This window comes from Thunnus maccoyii, chromosome 6, assembly GCF_910596095.1.
Source record: "Thunnus maccoyii chromosome 6, fThuMac1.1, whole genome shotgun sequence".
NCBI lineage: Eukaryota > Metazoa > Chordata > Actinopteri > Scombriformes > Scombridae > Thunnus > Thunnus maccoyii.
Genome location: NC_056538.1, coordinates 29,277,403 through 29,292,816, shown reverse-complemented (window position 1 = coordinate 29,292,816; position 15,414 = coordinate 29,277,403). Strand labels below are relative to the sequence as shown.

Below are 15,414 nucleotides of genomic sequence, written 5' to 3'. Positions count from 1 at the left end.
CTGTTGGAGCAAAAATATATCATCTGCTCATATCCATTTCTGACACCATGAAGGTTTCTTGTATTTTTGGCCCTCTATTACAGTTAGTTAACTGACTTTTCAGCTCTGCCATGACTCAAACTACGCTGGAAACTCTTTTTGGCTTTAATCTGTTCTTGCCAAAAGTCATATTTAAAGAACATTGCATGTCGGCATAAAATATTGGCATCAGAACCCTATATTGGTTGATCCCGACCCTATAAATCTTTGGATTTCCACCGCCAACAGCAATTCCTTTCAATTAAAAACAACATTGAAACAATTAGTTCTGACAGGGAGATGGCGCCACAGTCCACCCTGTTTCCTGTGTGGAGCAGCAGCCTGCAACCTCTGAGCAACCTCTGAATGTAGTACTTACATGCTACCATTTCTTTTTCACTGATATAACACAGATTTTCTTTAGCCCTGTATGCACAAAAAAAAACGGATTTGCACTTTTTCCATTTTCCAACAGCAGTGAATCATCGGATCTCGGTGACACTCAGGTGAAAAATCTCAGAGTGGAGTCCAGGCTCTGCATCCTCCCCTCCTCCCCTCCTCCCTCCTCTGTTTCATTGCTCTCTTCTCCCTGCTCTGCACCGGAGTATGGTCCTGTTTCTTAATGAGCTCCGGCACCTCTGGCGCTATCACACTCACCATCTGTAGTAACCCTCTGCACATGCTGCAAGGTTTTATTGATCCAACCTTATGTGCGGATTCACATTTTTTTTTTTTTTACCAGCTTTTACTCCATCAAAGGGGTCAGCCGGACCCAAGATGAGCAAAACCATGTTAGAGGTTTAAAAATGTAACCTTGATATACGAAAGAGAATTTTTAAGATAGTTTCCCACTCGTTAAATTGGACTTGGCTTATCATCACGACTCCTTAGTTTTTTGGTGGCTTCCTTGTTATAATGGCTGCTTTCAGACAGCCATTATAACAGGGAGCGAGCCACAGATGTCAGATGTTGGATCAAGCGTTTCCCTGTGAGTCACATCTAATGCCAGATTTCTGTGTATCCGTGTATCCTCACAGGTATGTTGAATGTGTGTGTGAGAGTGTCTGCGCTTCAGAGCCAGAGTCTGCATGCCCAAGTGTATGGGTGTATGTGCCTGTGTAACTGAAATAGTATGTGTTTGTGTGTGTGTTTGTGTGTGTGTGTGCTATCAGCTATCTGAGCTGAGAAGAAACACTGTAGAAAAACAACATCGGGTTCCAATTCTTGGACCCAGAAAATCATAATTTAGGCAAAAGAGCGTAGCTGAGGTGCCAGCCGTCACAGCTGACTCTAATAGATCTCTTGATCTTAATGAGATTACCTGATTAAATTAAGATTATAACAATAATAATAATAATAACAGGTGGAGACATGTTGTCAATCAAGTCAATAACACCCAAAAGGTGTCTTTTTATGAGACATATTACCTCCTTAACTGAGCACTGATTCTCTTCTACCAGCAAGGCAGAAATTGGAGGATTTTCCCATTGATTTCAATACAGTCAGAGTTTTATTTGGAGCAGTTTTGCAAAGCAGCACTAGCCTTGCAAGCTGAGCCAAACCATTACCAGAAATTATCTCGACCCAACCCATAATCAAACACACAGTCTACACACTCACTCAGTTTAATCTGCTTTATTTAAGGCATAATTAGGCTGAACATGTTTAATAGCACACAACAAACGCAGAGTAATCATCGGTAATGCTTCCTCCTGTTTATTTCACCCATGGCCTTTCCACATCAAATTTATTTTCTAACCCCCTCTGGATGATGCAAATTTTTTGCCTGAGCCGAAGCATTTTCAACAGATACGTTTTTGCCTCACTTTGCGCTGCCCCGGGTCAATTCTCATCGACTCCAGTCTTCGCACCGGCTTTGTCTGCAATCTCTGAAATTTGCTTTGTGCAGTCTGAACACACCTTGAGTCGACCTCGATTGACAGACGGTTAGAATTGTAACAGTGCTGACAGAACTTCAGCACACAACTCTGGAGTTGGAGTCGGAGATAAATTATAGACTTAGATAAATAAATCAGCCAATCAGATTATCAGACAAAAATGTCTTAGGGACGGCTGATATGGTATTGCTTTGTAATTTGTTTTCAAGCTTGAAAATGAGAGTCTTTGTAGGTGAAATATCTGCTCTGCTGCTCTGCTCACTATGATAGTCACTTTAATTACTGTCATAGTCACTTTAGGCACTGTAGGGCACCTAATCACTTTATTTACTGTCAGTCACTTAGTTTACGGTTTAGTCACTTTATTTACTGTCATTGCACTGTGGAACCATTCATCTACTGCATCAATAATCTCCATATGCACAGCACCTTGTAGTTCAAGCCTTTAGTTTATGTTTACAGTGTTTTCTTATTGTACAGGCTAATTATTTATTGTTACAGGCAATCTATCTATCTATCTATTCAGAGGATGATGAATGTGAAAATGTACGTTGTGCTTCTAAATCACAGTGGCAATGGTCTGGAGGATAGTTTAGAATATTAAAAAAAAAAAAACAAGCAGAAGTTGCAACACCTGTTGATGTTCATCACTAAAGAGCTCGTATTCATTAACGACTATGTGATGGCAGTTCTGCAGGATGTCTGGCAGTAAAACCCTCGCTTAATTGCTCCTTTACAATATGAGATGAATAAAGTACGAGCCGGTTGGTTGAATCTGTAGCAGGATAACATTTATGCATCTTGTTAAGCAATTTCTGCCATTTTCTGAATCTTTCATTGTGGTTGCATCAGTAGTCTGACTGTGTGGTCAAAGGGATGCATCGGATTCTCTCGTCTCGTTTCCGTCACATTTAGATTTTACTGTCAGCCAAATTTAATCTGAAATACACGAGAGGATGGAGTCACAGAATTTAAATCTCCATCAGTACATCAGCTCTCACAGTCATTCTTCTCTACAATTGTTTCTAAGTAACAAAAAAATAATTGGCTTCTCTGTAGAGAAGCAAGTTGGTGACCAGTAGGTTTAGATTCACACGACTGGGAAAGTTATGACCCTCTGCGCTTGCCTGACCAGCCTGAAAAAATGCGAGCAATTAGAGTCTAGCAGTAGAGGGGGATTGAGATCATATCAGCCTGATTATATAAGGTGAATCATACGGCTCTTTCCCAGACACGTCCCTCCCCGACAGCACTTCATCGCAGAGTGTCTCCTCATGTAAAGTCACACCGGCGGCTGTGGAGGATGCTCGACCTACGGTGGAGGGTGTAAACAAACAGGTAAACTCTCCGTCCGTCGTAAACAGGAAGCACTGTGGATATAACAACGGACACGTTTCTCATCCGGCTGCTGGTTATATTATAAGCTGCGTCTTTGCAAACACGCTCATAACAACTTGTACATCCTATAAAATAAATTGTGCATTCTGTGTTCAAAGTTGCTGTGGCCTTGTTTGCCTCACCCAGATCAGACTGAACTTTGACCTGTGAAATCGCACCAAAGTCCAGTCAGTGAGAACAGGATTGACCTCCAGTTCTTGAGTTACTGAGTGTTGGTGGTATACGTTGGATGAAAACAAGCTACAGGATCACAGACAGTCAAGCAATAGCAATAAAGTGGAGTTCTAATGTTAGCAGGTTGACTAAACTGCCTCCAACACAACGCTTGTGCTTGCCACGCTGCCCACATCATTTCGCCGTCCTGCCTGCTTCTCCCCAAAAGCAATGCGAGTAAATTTCACCTTGTCAGTTCTGGTGTGACTGCAGCATAAATACATGAGTAAGGAAGGAGGAAGGAAGAGCTCAAAATGCTCGAAGGTAAATACCAACCTCATAGTTAAGTGAGGCTGATAATTAGAGTTTTTCTTTACCCCTGCAGAAGCAAAATGTTATTGGATCCAACCAGATGTAACCCACCCATAAATAGTGCTTGATGGTGAGCTATAGACAGTGGGAAGCATTTAATTTAGTAATTTAGAGGTTGGGATGATTTTCACCTGGTATTAATCTTAAACAACAGCTAACAACTTTAAAACCATTTTTATGTTGCTGATCCTTTAAAATGAAATGTATTGTATGTTTGGGTGATGCTCCATGCTGCTCCGGGCTATAGCCTCTGCCCCTGTTGGAGCTGTAATTATTATGAATGCGTCATTTGCAGAGAAGCAGTGGGAGAAACACAACAATGCAGTATTACAGGTGATTCTCTGCAGCCTGTAGCTGCAAGCCTGTTGCGCGTATCGTACAGCAGAAAATATCGAACGTATATGTGAAAGGAACAACTTCAAGCATCTGCATTTTATTACGGAGCTGTTGTATATTTTTCTTTTTTTCTTGGGAAAAATACATGAGAGAGAAGATTCAAGGTTCAAAGTGGGATTCAGCTTTAGACCCGGTGAAGCATACTGTATCTTAGCAACCCCGCGACGGTGCGTGTTAGTCTCCTTGAATGCACTGTCACTACCCAGAGGTCGCAGCTCAGGCCAGGCGGTGAGGCGGGTTCATGTTAGAGGAGCACAGAGAGACATTCGACTGACTGAGAGGATGTGAGGAAGACGTAGACAAAGAGAAAAGGTTTAATTGAGAAGAGGGGCTCATTAATTTCAGTTTTTATTACAGGGAATCAGCGTGTATTTTTAAATTAATAATAGCTACCATTTACAGTACAATCACTTAAAGCTTGTTAAATTAATTTGAGGGCGTGCACGTGATCAGCGGCTTTTTTTTTGTCTTTTTTTTTACATGATGCATAACTATCAGATCCTTTACTGTAATTAAACTGCAGTGATCAGTTTGTTCTTTTAGTAGGAAACACACGGTGAAGATGAGAAAATCTGGTCGAGCTGCAATGATTTTAGTTTAGTTTTAGTTTTTCATTTTAGATTACTTGATTGACAGAAAATAAATCTGCAAGTATTTTGATAATTGATTAAGTAATTTTTGAAGCCAAAGAGGTTAATTCCAGTTTCTCAAATATGAAGATTTGATGCTTTTCTTTGTTACATATCACTGTAAACTGAATATATTCAGGTTTAATATTAACATTTTAATATTTTTTTAATTTTATAGTCATTTAATTGAGGAAATAATCAGAATATTAATGAAATGAATTAATCTTGTGAGATTTTTCAGAGAATATCTGAAAAGAAATGTGTGATTTACTTGCAGTTTCTTCTCCTTTGAAGGCAACAAACTTTACGGGGTCTTTCTCATCCTTTTCCCATAATTTGGATCATCACCCTCAGTCTGTGCTTGTAGTCAGACAGTATACAGCGGCTCAACCGGAAGGTCACAGGGGTCAAATGTGAGCTGAGACAAGGAGCCTTCCCTGTTATTTACTGTAACCTCTGTAATCTACAGACAGTAATCTTACACCTGCCTGTATCGCCACTGTAATGCATTATACCATCCAAAGGTAACAGAATGATGCAATATAACGCTCAGTGTGATACTGTGTGTGTGTGTGTGTGTAAGCCTCTTGCTGTCTGGGCTCAGTGCAGATTCTGTGTGTGTGTGTGTGTGTGTAGCTGGGTGTTAGGCTGTGGTGCTGTCTGCCGAGGAGGAGGAGGAGGAGGAGGAGGAGGTGGAGGAGGAGGATGAATAATAAATGCAGTCTGAAGTTTGGATCCAACGTGTTCAGACTACTGAGCAGAGCAGAGGCCTTTCCACGGCCCAGCCGAGCTGATGCCAATGATAAGATTTGAGGGGAGGGAGATGGGATGGGGGGGTTGTTGGCGTGGGGGAGGTGGGGGAGGGGGGGGCGGGGGGAGGCTTGTCGGGGGAGAGGTGTTGTAGGGGTAATGAATTGGAGAACCAATTCTCGCCTGCCCTCCCCTCCCTCTGCAGTGATCTCTCTCTCTCTCTCTTCCCTCTCCTGCTTTCTTTTTCAACCAGCGCGCCTCGCTCCAGCCAGCCTGCGGCAATGTGAGCGTTGCTATGGCAACGCGGACCTGCCAAGGACCACAGCGATGGAGAGAGAGAGAGAGAGAGAGAGAGAAACAGAGAGGAGGGGTGCAGCTCATCAATGTCTTACAGTCCCCCCTCCCCTCCCCCATCCAAAAGCACACACACACACACACACACACACACACACACATATTCTCTCTTCAGGCATGCTGTTGAAAGAACAAACATCACAAAGGGCTCGAGCCTAAAATCTGCCGCAGAGAAACTGAAACTCTGTTTTAGCTCCTCAGTTTTTATGTTTTACTTAATTTCTCTTTAATAACAAACACCTCAGTACAGTAGCTGCTGTGTTTTGTTTTGTTTTTTACCACCGCTAATGGGAAACCAAATAAACAAAGTAAGAAAAAATTCACTCAATTGTTTTGCATTCTTCTTCTCCTGAGGAAAAAAGAAAGGAAAAAGTGTGTTTTATTTGTTTTTTCCATCTATAGTTTTAATTTTACACATTTACATTTATTAAAAAAAACAAATCTTCCAATAGATCACGTTACCCTCATTTTCTCTTTCTCTTCCTCTTTTCTAATTGAATATTTATATCGTAAGAGAACACAGACACCATGCTGATACCATACGAGTATCCACTGCTCTTAATGTGTGTGCGTGTGTGTGTGCGTGTGTGCGCATGTGTGCCCTGGCTCATTTCCAGCTCCAGCCCTCTAATAAGCCCCTCTGCTGAAACTGGAAAGTGTGACATGGATCAATAACTAGATATATGAAGCTCTTGTGCACAAACTGACGTGGAAATAGTCATTCTTTTCTTTCCTTCTGTTTTCTCCCAGACAATGGAGGGAGTAGAAGTGCTTGTTGTTTGTGTGGTGTCACTGAGGGAGTGTGTGTGTTTGTGTATGTGTGTGTGTGACACTGCAGTGTAGATTTGAAAGGCTGCGGCAGCCGTCGACAGACAACGAGAATCCTTACTGCAACAGCAACTTGATTGCATACTAATGTTTTGGTATGACGCATCTCTCTCTTCCCTTCCTCCCCACTAATCAACCTCCCTCTCATATCGCCCCCCCTGCCCCCCTCCACCCCCACCCCCATCTGTTTTCATATGTCTCTCTTTCTTTCTTCCTACCCTCCCTCCCACCTTGCTCTTCACATTGTGTGGCAGTGATATGGCACCGAGCTGCTGCTGGTACAACCCACCCACCACTTCTGCAACGACAAACAGGAAGGAAGTTGTTTATACAACAGCAATATGAATTTTACAGGCAGAAAGCATCCGACCTTTACGTTATAGACTAGGGCTGCAATTAATGACTACTTTCATTATTCATGATGATTGTGATTACTCAAGTAATCGTCGAGTCTTTTAAACGTCAGAAAATTTGTAAAAAAATGCCCATCACGACTTCCGAAATCCCAAGGAGATGTTCCCAAATGACTTGTTATTCCAACCAATCATCCAAAACAACATCCTCCAACAGAACAGGTTTGTTTTTCCCATTATTGGCAGGATGGTATTTTCAGTCTGTTAGTGTCCCCCGAAATGAAAGTGGTTCAAAATGTCTGTTTTCTGATCTGTCACCACTATGGTTAAATTCTGGTAGGGTTTAGGCAACTAAAACCACCTGGTTCAATATGCGTTAGCTCATTTTTTGGCCACTTGGGGGCACCGGAAACATGTTTCTGTCCACCTGGTGAATAAATGTCCAATATTCTCTCTCTTTTAGCTCTATTGTTGCTCTCTACCAACTCCTGAGGGAAATATCTGGCTCTTTACCTGCAAAATGCTCCACTATGTTCACCAGCTAGTCTACAGCTAACTGTGTCTGTTTGCCGTTTAGTGCTGAGCAGGTAGTGTACAGTGGCTTTTTAGAGCTTTTTCTCTGAACACAGCCACCTGCTGCGGCCTAAAACAACATTGGAAGAGCAGTGAGAGTGAACCAAAACAGTAAAGTTGCTGCCAGACAGATAAACAATGAGCTGAAACTCGCTATAAAGTTCTGTTAAGTTGAGTGAAACTGCAGAGTCGCTGATAAATCTCTGTAGGTTCATCACTACAAGCACAACACATTACACATTGTCTTTTGATACTTTGTTAATATAAAAAATATTGATTATAGCTGCTTTAAACTTGCAGTAACTGATTTTTTGACCATCGTTTAGCCAACTAAGTGCAGTGGAAACATAAAAAACATAAAACTTTGGGCCTTTAGAGCTTTTTCTCTGAAAACAGCTGCCAGTATGTAGAAACGACACCGATGAGTTAAACCTGCAGTGTAGAACTTTTACATATAAATGAATGTCTGTTACATTGGAGCCCTTGCCAAATGATACCAATGCTGATTAAGCCTATTACCACCAGGTAAATCTCTGTATTTCACAGTGACCTGGAGTTTTTGAGTTTGGTGTTGGGTTTGACATTCCCGGGCTGGCCAGATGAATGCGTACTGAGGATGCTCTACGGGCAAAGCATGTGCACTAGAGACTTCCGCCAACCGAACCAGCTAACTTGCGGTTAGCTCTCTGCTAACTTGAATAAGGAGTAAATAATAATTTATAAGTTACTGGACTGAATGGATCTAATTCTGACAGTGAAAGAGTCATTTTTACAATTTCTCTGCCGTTTTACAGTTGCAACAGTAGAGACTTTTTTTCTCAACTTTATTGACATCAAACTCAAACAGCAGTAACATTTAAACAAGTTTAAAGCCACAACAGTAGCGACAGAGCAGGCTACTGCAGAATCTATAACGTAGGCACATGTCGTGTTTTTGTAATTACTTTCACTGCCAGAAGGGGAAAACAAAAGTCCCGCACTGCAGCTTTAAAAGACGCCCAAAATGCTCTGTAGAGTTGAGGAGGATATTTATAGCAGCTGCTTTAAGGAAACCAACAGTGACTATTGGTGGGAGATGAAATACAAACAGCTGTGTCCAACGTCAAAGTCAGACGTCTTATATGACCAACCATCCACCCGACCTCCTGGTTTTACAGCTTTATATCACATTTATGTTGCATTCTACAGTTACTGTTTGCACAGACACGGGGGGGTTGTGTGTTAGGAAAATACACATGTAGATAGATTCAAGTGTTTGAATATACAACCACTGCTGACATTATTCTATGTCTTACAATGACCTTAAAGAGAGAAAAGCATCAAATCCTCTCATTTGATTTACAGACCAATTAATGAACTAATTGTTAAAGTAACCTGTTATAACGATGACAGGTGAGAGATGTATTGTTAAGCCTTGAGGGAAGTGAGATGCTCGTTTCTCAATATGAGGAAGTTGGAGATAATATTTTGGCGCTCTGTGAATGTTGAACGTTTGGTTTTCTGAGGCAGAGATTAGCCGTTATGGATTTTAGGATTTGAGGCTCCTGTGCTCTTTCTTTTTTTTTTTTTTTCCTCTTTGCTGCAGTAACATCTTCAAAATAGTAGGTTTGGAAATGGAAAACATGATTGTTTCAGCAAATTCATTGACCACACGAACATCTCCGCCTTTCAAAGCCAGGAAGCCTAAAATTGTCTTCTCCTTCCTTTTTTTTTTTTTTTTTTTTTTCCAGTAATGGGAATAGTTTTCTGAGTCTGAATAATTTTAGACGGCTGACAGACAGCAAGTCAAATGTTAGAACAGTGAACACTGTGCGAGACAGTGTGATAGGCTGCACAGAGAATCTGTTGCTAGGCTCACTGTGAACAGACCAGTCAAGTCTGACATATGTTTTCAAAGCAGCCCTCTTAGCAGCTTGCAGCAGTTGCCATGGAAACCCCAATGCCATTTCCCCCCATTGTTTGGACCGCTCGATATCCCGAGTCCTGGTTTATTAAAGCCTGGAAGACCAACAATGAGAGCTGGTTTTGTTTTCGCATGTAGCTTGTTAGTGTGTGTACATAGATTCAGCATGTATGTGGGTACATTTTGCAACAATGTGTGTGTATTTGTATTTGTGTTTGTGTGTGTGACAGAGACAGAAAGTGCAGCATGTTTGTGTGCATGAGCATCTGAGTTTGTGGCTGCAGGTGTGCACATACGCTGTGTGTGTGTGTGTGTGTGTGTGTGTGTACAGACTGTCAGCAGGGTCAGTCTCTGTAAATGGACTACATTTTCTAGTCTACCGACCACTCAAAGCGCTTTACAACACATGCCAACATTCACACACACACCCTCACCTTCATACACTGATGTGTATGAATGTGTGCAAGGTGCCAAACTGCTCATCAGGAGCGATACTGTGCTTTTTATCCAAAGTGCTTTACAAATGTTTCTAACGCTCACTCACCCATTGACACGCACACCGATGGCACAGACGTCAGGAGCAATTTGTGGGTTCAGTATTTTGCCCAAGGACACTTTGACATGCAGACTGGAGGATCTGGGGATCGAACCACCGACCCGCTGATTAGTAGACAACCCGCTGTACCTCCTGAGCCACAGCTGCCCAGAAAACAAACAGTGGAAAAAACAGAGGATGTCCTTCACCTGACCTTCACAGCAGATGCAGACATGGGCTGAGACTGCTGCTCTGTGTTATCATCTCCTCATGGAGCCTCAACAGAGCTGAGGTGTAACCAGGGTGGGAATAATGGGGGGAAAAATATTTTTTATAACATTTTAAAAAGGAGAGAAACAGAAAATCTTTTGTTTTTAAGAGGGATTTGTGAATATTTTCTTTATTTATAGCTGCAGTCCTTTAAATCCTTGAATTATCAAAATCAAAATGTCATATTTTCCCTTGTGGTTTGACACATTTTAATTTCATCATGTATAGTATTACTGAGAAGAGATTAAAATCAAATAAATTCCTTATAGTGTTGTAGTGCTGAGCTTAATGCTATTTATTATCATTATTATGATAGTAAAACACCCCCATTTAACGGTAGTGCAGTCCTACGTGAGCAGCTTTTACAATGGAAATGTCACTATCGACTAGAATGAACTGACATTAAAAATGTTAGCATTTAGTTTTCATTTCTTTCCGGCCATCATGTCAGGGTAGCCGCTGTGCTGCACAAGTGATATTCAGTTTTAACTATCTGGTGTGAGACACCTGGGTGCAATGAGGACAAAGACGTGGGGAGATGAAAGCCTTTTTGGTGTAAATAACTCATTCATGAATATTATTTATTGATAATCTATATAATAAAAAAGAAAAGCTGAACTACAAATCTTCACATTTTAGCTGCAGATTAAATCTCCCTCAGTCCTCTTTATGCAAATGAGTTTTAATACAATGGTTTACATGGATTTAAGTCACTGGGTTACAGGAAGCAAAGGAGGAAATCTGGTGACATTATTATAGAGCGACTAAGATTGCGTAGGGAGGAGGATGGATCAACAAAACATTGTACAGTAACACAGGAGGTTGCTGCTTATTTTTCATTTAAACACAGTTTTCTTTAAACCGAGATCATTCCCTAACCTTAACCACGTTGTTATTATTGTTACCATGATGACGAAGATTCCCTACCCTTAATAAATACTTTTATTTTTAAGTGTTGTAACATCATAAAACTGTTAATTATTTTTTAACAGTGATTAGTAACAGTTATGGAAGACAAATGATGTCATTCTGCTGTTTACTGTAAATGGGAGCATCAGATAAGAAAACACTTCTATATGTTGTTCTGGATTTGGAGGACTTGTTAAAGGAAGGGGTCAACTATTTATTAAATAGAGTAAATGATATTAAAAGAGTAAAATACCACAATCAAATAATAAACAATACTGATAAAAAGTCACTGTAATTAAATCATGGTTTAAATTTCTGGGGCTTCCTTCTCTCATCTCCCCGATGACTCATCTCGCAGGGCTGCCTTCCCAGAGTGCCTTGTGTGTGCGAGCCCTCATTTAGACTCGGGTCAGAGTTCAGGCTGCTGGATGAGAGACGAATTGGCCGTCGGAAGGAGGGCTGCCGACCACCCCGAAGTCCTGCTGGGCAGCCATCTGCCTGCGGGTTGAGGCAGACGAGCCCTTCTGCCCAGAGTCCTCAAGACTGGAAGTCTAGCGAAGTGTGATTGTTCACTGGAAACAGTTTATGGCAGGCAAAGCGGATTAATAACACTTTCCCCTTCCTAAGAGATGATTCTGCAACTTTAACTCACGCAGCCTCTTTAGCTGCTGTGTTGAGTGTTATCCAAGGGGAAGCTAAAGTGAAGAATCCAAAAAAATAATGCTCCGAAAGCTTTTTCTTTAATATTAATGAGGCTTTAAATACATAATTCCTGTCTGTCAGTCGCTCACATATTGTGGAAACCAGATGCAAACCCATCGAGGGAGCGAAATTATTTCTGTTGTAAGTTTGTGTTTCATCCCGTGTTAGTTATTATGGTATTAAAGATTCATGATGAAATACTTAAATCCTTTACAAGTACATTACAGTTCCATTATATGTGAATGCTTCCACTTATTATCTCTCATTAAAGCTGCGCTAATTAATAATTGTATATTAATAATGGATCAGATGGTGCTTTGATGTGATGAACTAAGAGATTTTTCCCCTGACTCTTCAGTTTCCCTCTACAGAGCTTTTTAGCCTATTTTAGCTTCTTGTTTTGTTTTTTTCAAAGCCCATTTTCGGCAAATGAGGTCTGATGAACTCATCGCACACTACCTGTCCAGGTTCAAGTTAGTGACCAACTGGTGAACATCCTTTCCCAACCCTGGCGTCGGGGTCGCCTGATATGCAGATGTGGTGCAGATGTGGTTTCAAGAGAGTTCATTACTGTAAAAGTTTTATGTAAATTAGAAAGTATAAAAAGATTTTAAACATAAATTGCTTGATAGGGGTGGGAAATCTTTGGGAAAAAATCCAATAAATAAAAAGTTCACTGTGTGCCAAACCGTTTACATTAGTCCCAGTACATTAAATATAACTGGCAGTTAAGTTAACTGGACTTGATTGAAGTTATTGTTTGATGAACAGAAAAAAAACAGTATGTGGGAGTATGCAGCATTTTAATTTAAAGAAGTTAAGTGCATTCATTTGGGAGCACGTTACAGTCTTCTGCCTCTATGAGAAACTGTACAACATCTTTAGAAACACAGAAGTTGGTGTGTGTGTGTGTCTGCTGGTTGTGGTGTTACTTATGTTGTATCTCCAACAACCTCTCTGCTGCAGCACTGGTACCAGTGAAACCCATCGCTATTAACAGCTCTGTACAGCTGAAGGGGTTTTGAAATAAAACAGACTGTGAGTTATTTTCTTCACCTGACCAGAGTTGGCTGGAAGTGTTGCAGTGTGTTGGCTTATTTGTTGGTGCTGGAGTTTGATGCTCCAGCCCACTAGTCTCCAGGGTGATGATGGTGATGATGGTGTATGAAGTTTTACCAAAACAGTAAATACTTTCCTTTAGTAAGTTATAAAATCCAAAATGTGCCCAAACGGGAAGATAAACTACAAAATAACTCTACTTTGTGCTGCACTCTGTCATCCTAACCTTATAACCAACATACAAAAATACATTCTTGGTATCTGTGAATCAATTCAGATTTATAGAAGATAAGAATCATAATTCTTATGAGAATCAATTATTTCTCCCTCCTCTATTACTTGAATTAAGTTGCATGACCCTTGAACTTCATGAACCTTGACTTTCACAACACTCTACATGGACATGACTTGGCATTCAGTGTACATAGCAAAGTGAACCTTCCTGTAATGCTCAGTTAACTGTAATCTCCATATATCTACCAGCTGACTGAGCTATCATGTGATCCAACACTACAAGGAGCGAATCACTCAAAGGTGATGAGGCTGCAGCGCAAAATGCAAGCGCAACCGTCTTTTAAGGCACAACAAGGTTTAGTGGTGATTAGATTAAAATCCTTCTCTGTCATTAAAAAGTATACAATAGTAATGTAAATAGCTGGGATGCCAAAAAACCTCTGACCTAAAATTGGGGCCAAACAAGGTTGTGGAGCTGTGATCTAGCAGCTAAAGAGACAAATATTCTTCTCAGGAGTTTGTGGAGATCTAAATAGAGCTTAAAAGAGAGAAAAGATTGGACTTTAAATTCTTCAGGAACTCCAAATGAATGAATGTTAAAGTTGCTCCATGTCTGCTGGATGTGTAAATCAGCATCCAAAAATGGTGATATTTAACGAACTTCTCTCTGCAAAATAACTGCTAATTACTGCTGTCAGGTGAATGTAAAGGCAAAATTTCTGAAATTTACTGTATTGGAGGCAAAGTAGAACATCTTCCAAAATGGAGAGTACCACAGCCTGAAAGCAGTACACAAGTTCAGAACTTGAGTACTTTATTACTTCACACCTCTGTAACGCAGACAAAGTGACCTTTTTTTTCTGCATGGAAATATGGACTTGTATAAGAGCTTTAGCTGTAAGAGCAACTAAAATCTAGAGTCAAAGCTTGAATATTGAGATAAAAAATCAAATTATACAGTTTTATTTACGTGTTTCATAACTGAGATCAACAAAGTTTCATCTTTGCATCAAAAGATTTTTTTAATCAAAATGAGAAAATACGGTTTAGATTAAAAAAAAAAAAAAGGTGTGTGCAGATTTACCTTCCCCGACCTTCATCTGTCTTCATAAAAACTCAGCGATGTTGACAGTAATCCAGAAAGGGACTGAGCTCTATATGTTATGTAATTCACAGAAATGGGTCAGCGTAAGAGTGACGGTATCGTTCACTCTCATACTGTCGGTGTCATCTTCCCTTCCGTTTATTTCAAAGGACTTTGAACACGATTATACGATTGTTTGTATCACAGTCGCATAATGTAAACCAATTTTATAAAGCGTTGTCTTGTGAATGTAATATGGTGGCAACGTTAAATAGATTTAATGTTATTTAGCCACAGAATCTGTCTGCTGTACTTTGTTCCTCTCTCTCCTTCTCTATGTAATAACGACAGCGTATTCTGGTGATATTTGTCGACTGAACCTCCTGTTTTGAGAGGGTCTGTTGCTCCGTAAGCTGACTTATATAAAGGGGGATTAGCTGACGCTGAGTGTGTTGCATAAATAGTCCCTTTGTATTCCGACTGCCCATCTAGAAAACTCAGCCGCTCCTCCAGGCTTCCGTTTTCATGGAGCAAAGTACATTCACTTGACCCCTGACCTGGAAAACAAGTGGCTCTGTCTGAATTGACACAATTTCATTTTCCTCAAGTGCTGCCCGGCCAGCTGTCCATGTTCCAGTACTTTGCACTGACATTTTGAACAGGCAGGGGCCCAGAACAGAACAAAAGGGGGCAGTGGAAGCCTTGAGATTAAAGAAGTGAGTTATAACCAGACGGTCAGGAGTTAGACAAGGTGGAAAACATCTGTTTGGGGGGAAAAAAAGAGATGATAACGGTCGACTCTTCGACTGCTGCAGGGAAGCTGATCGGTGGCCAACGTAACACAAGAAAAAGATCAGGTTTACCAGGCGTCAGTCTCTGCAGTTGAGCTTTCGCTTTTAATAAGACCACTGACGCAGAAGGCTTTGGCAAAAATGTTGAACCTGGCTCAACTTATGGCCAATTAAATATATCCAGGTGCACACATTTGTGGCATTC

The 15,414-nt window shown here is 40.8% G+C and overlaps 1 long non-coding RNA gene across 1 annotated transcript in view; it reads left to right on the top strand.

The window, feature by feature from the left end:
* Positions 1-15,414, top strand: part of LOC121899060 — a 108,681-nt gene that overhangs the window by 64,605 nt on the left and 28,662 nt on the right. The window lies entirely within an intron of this gene.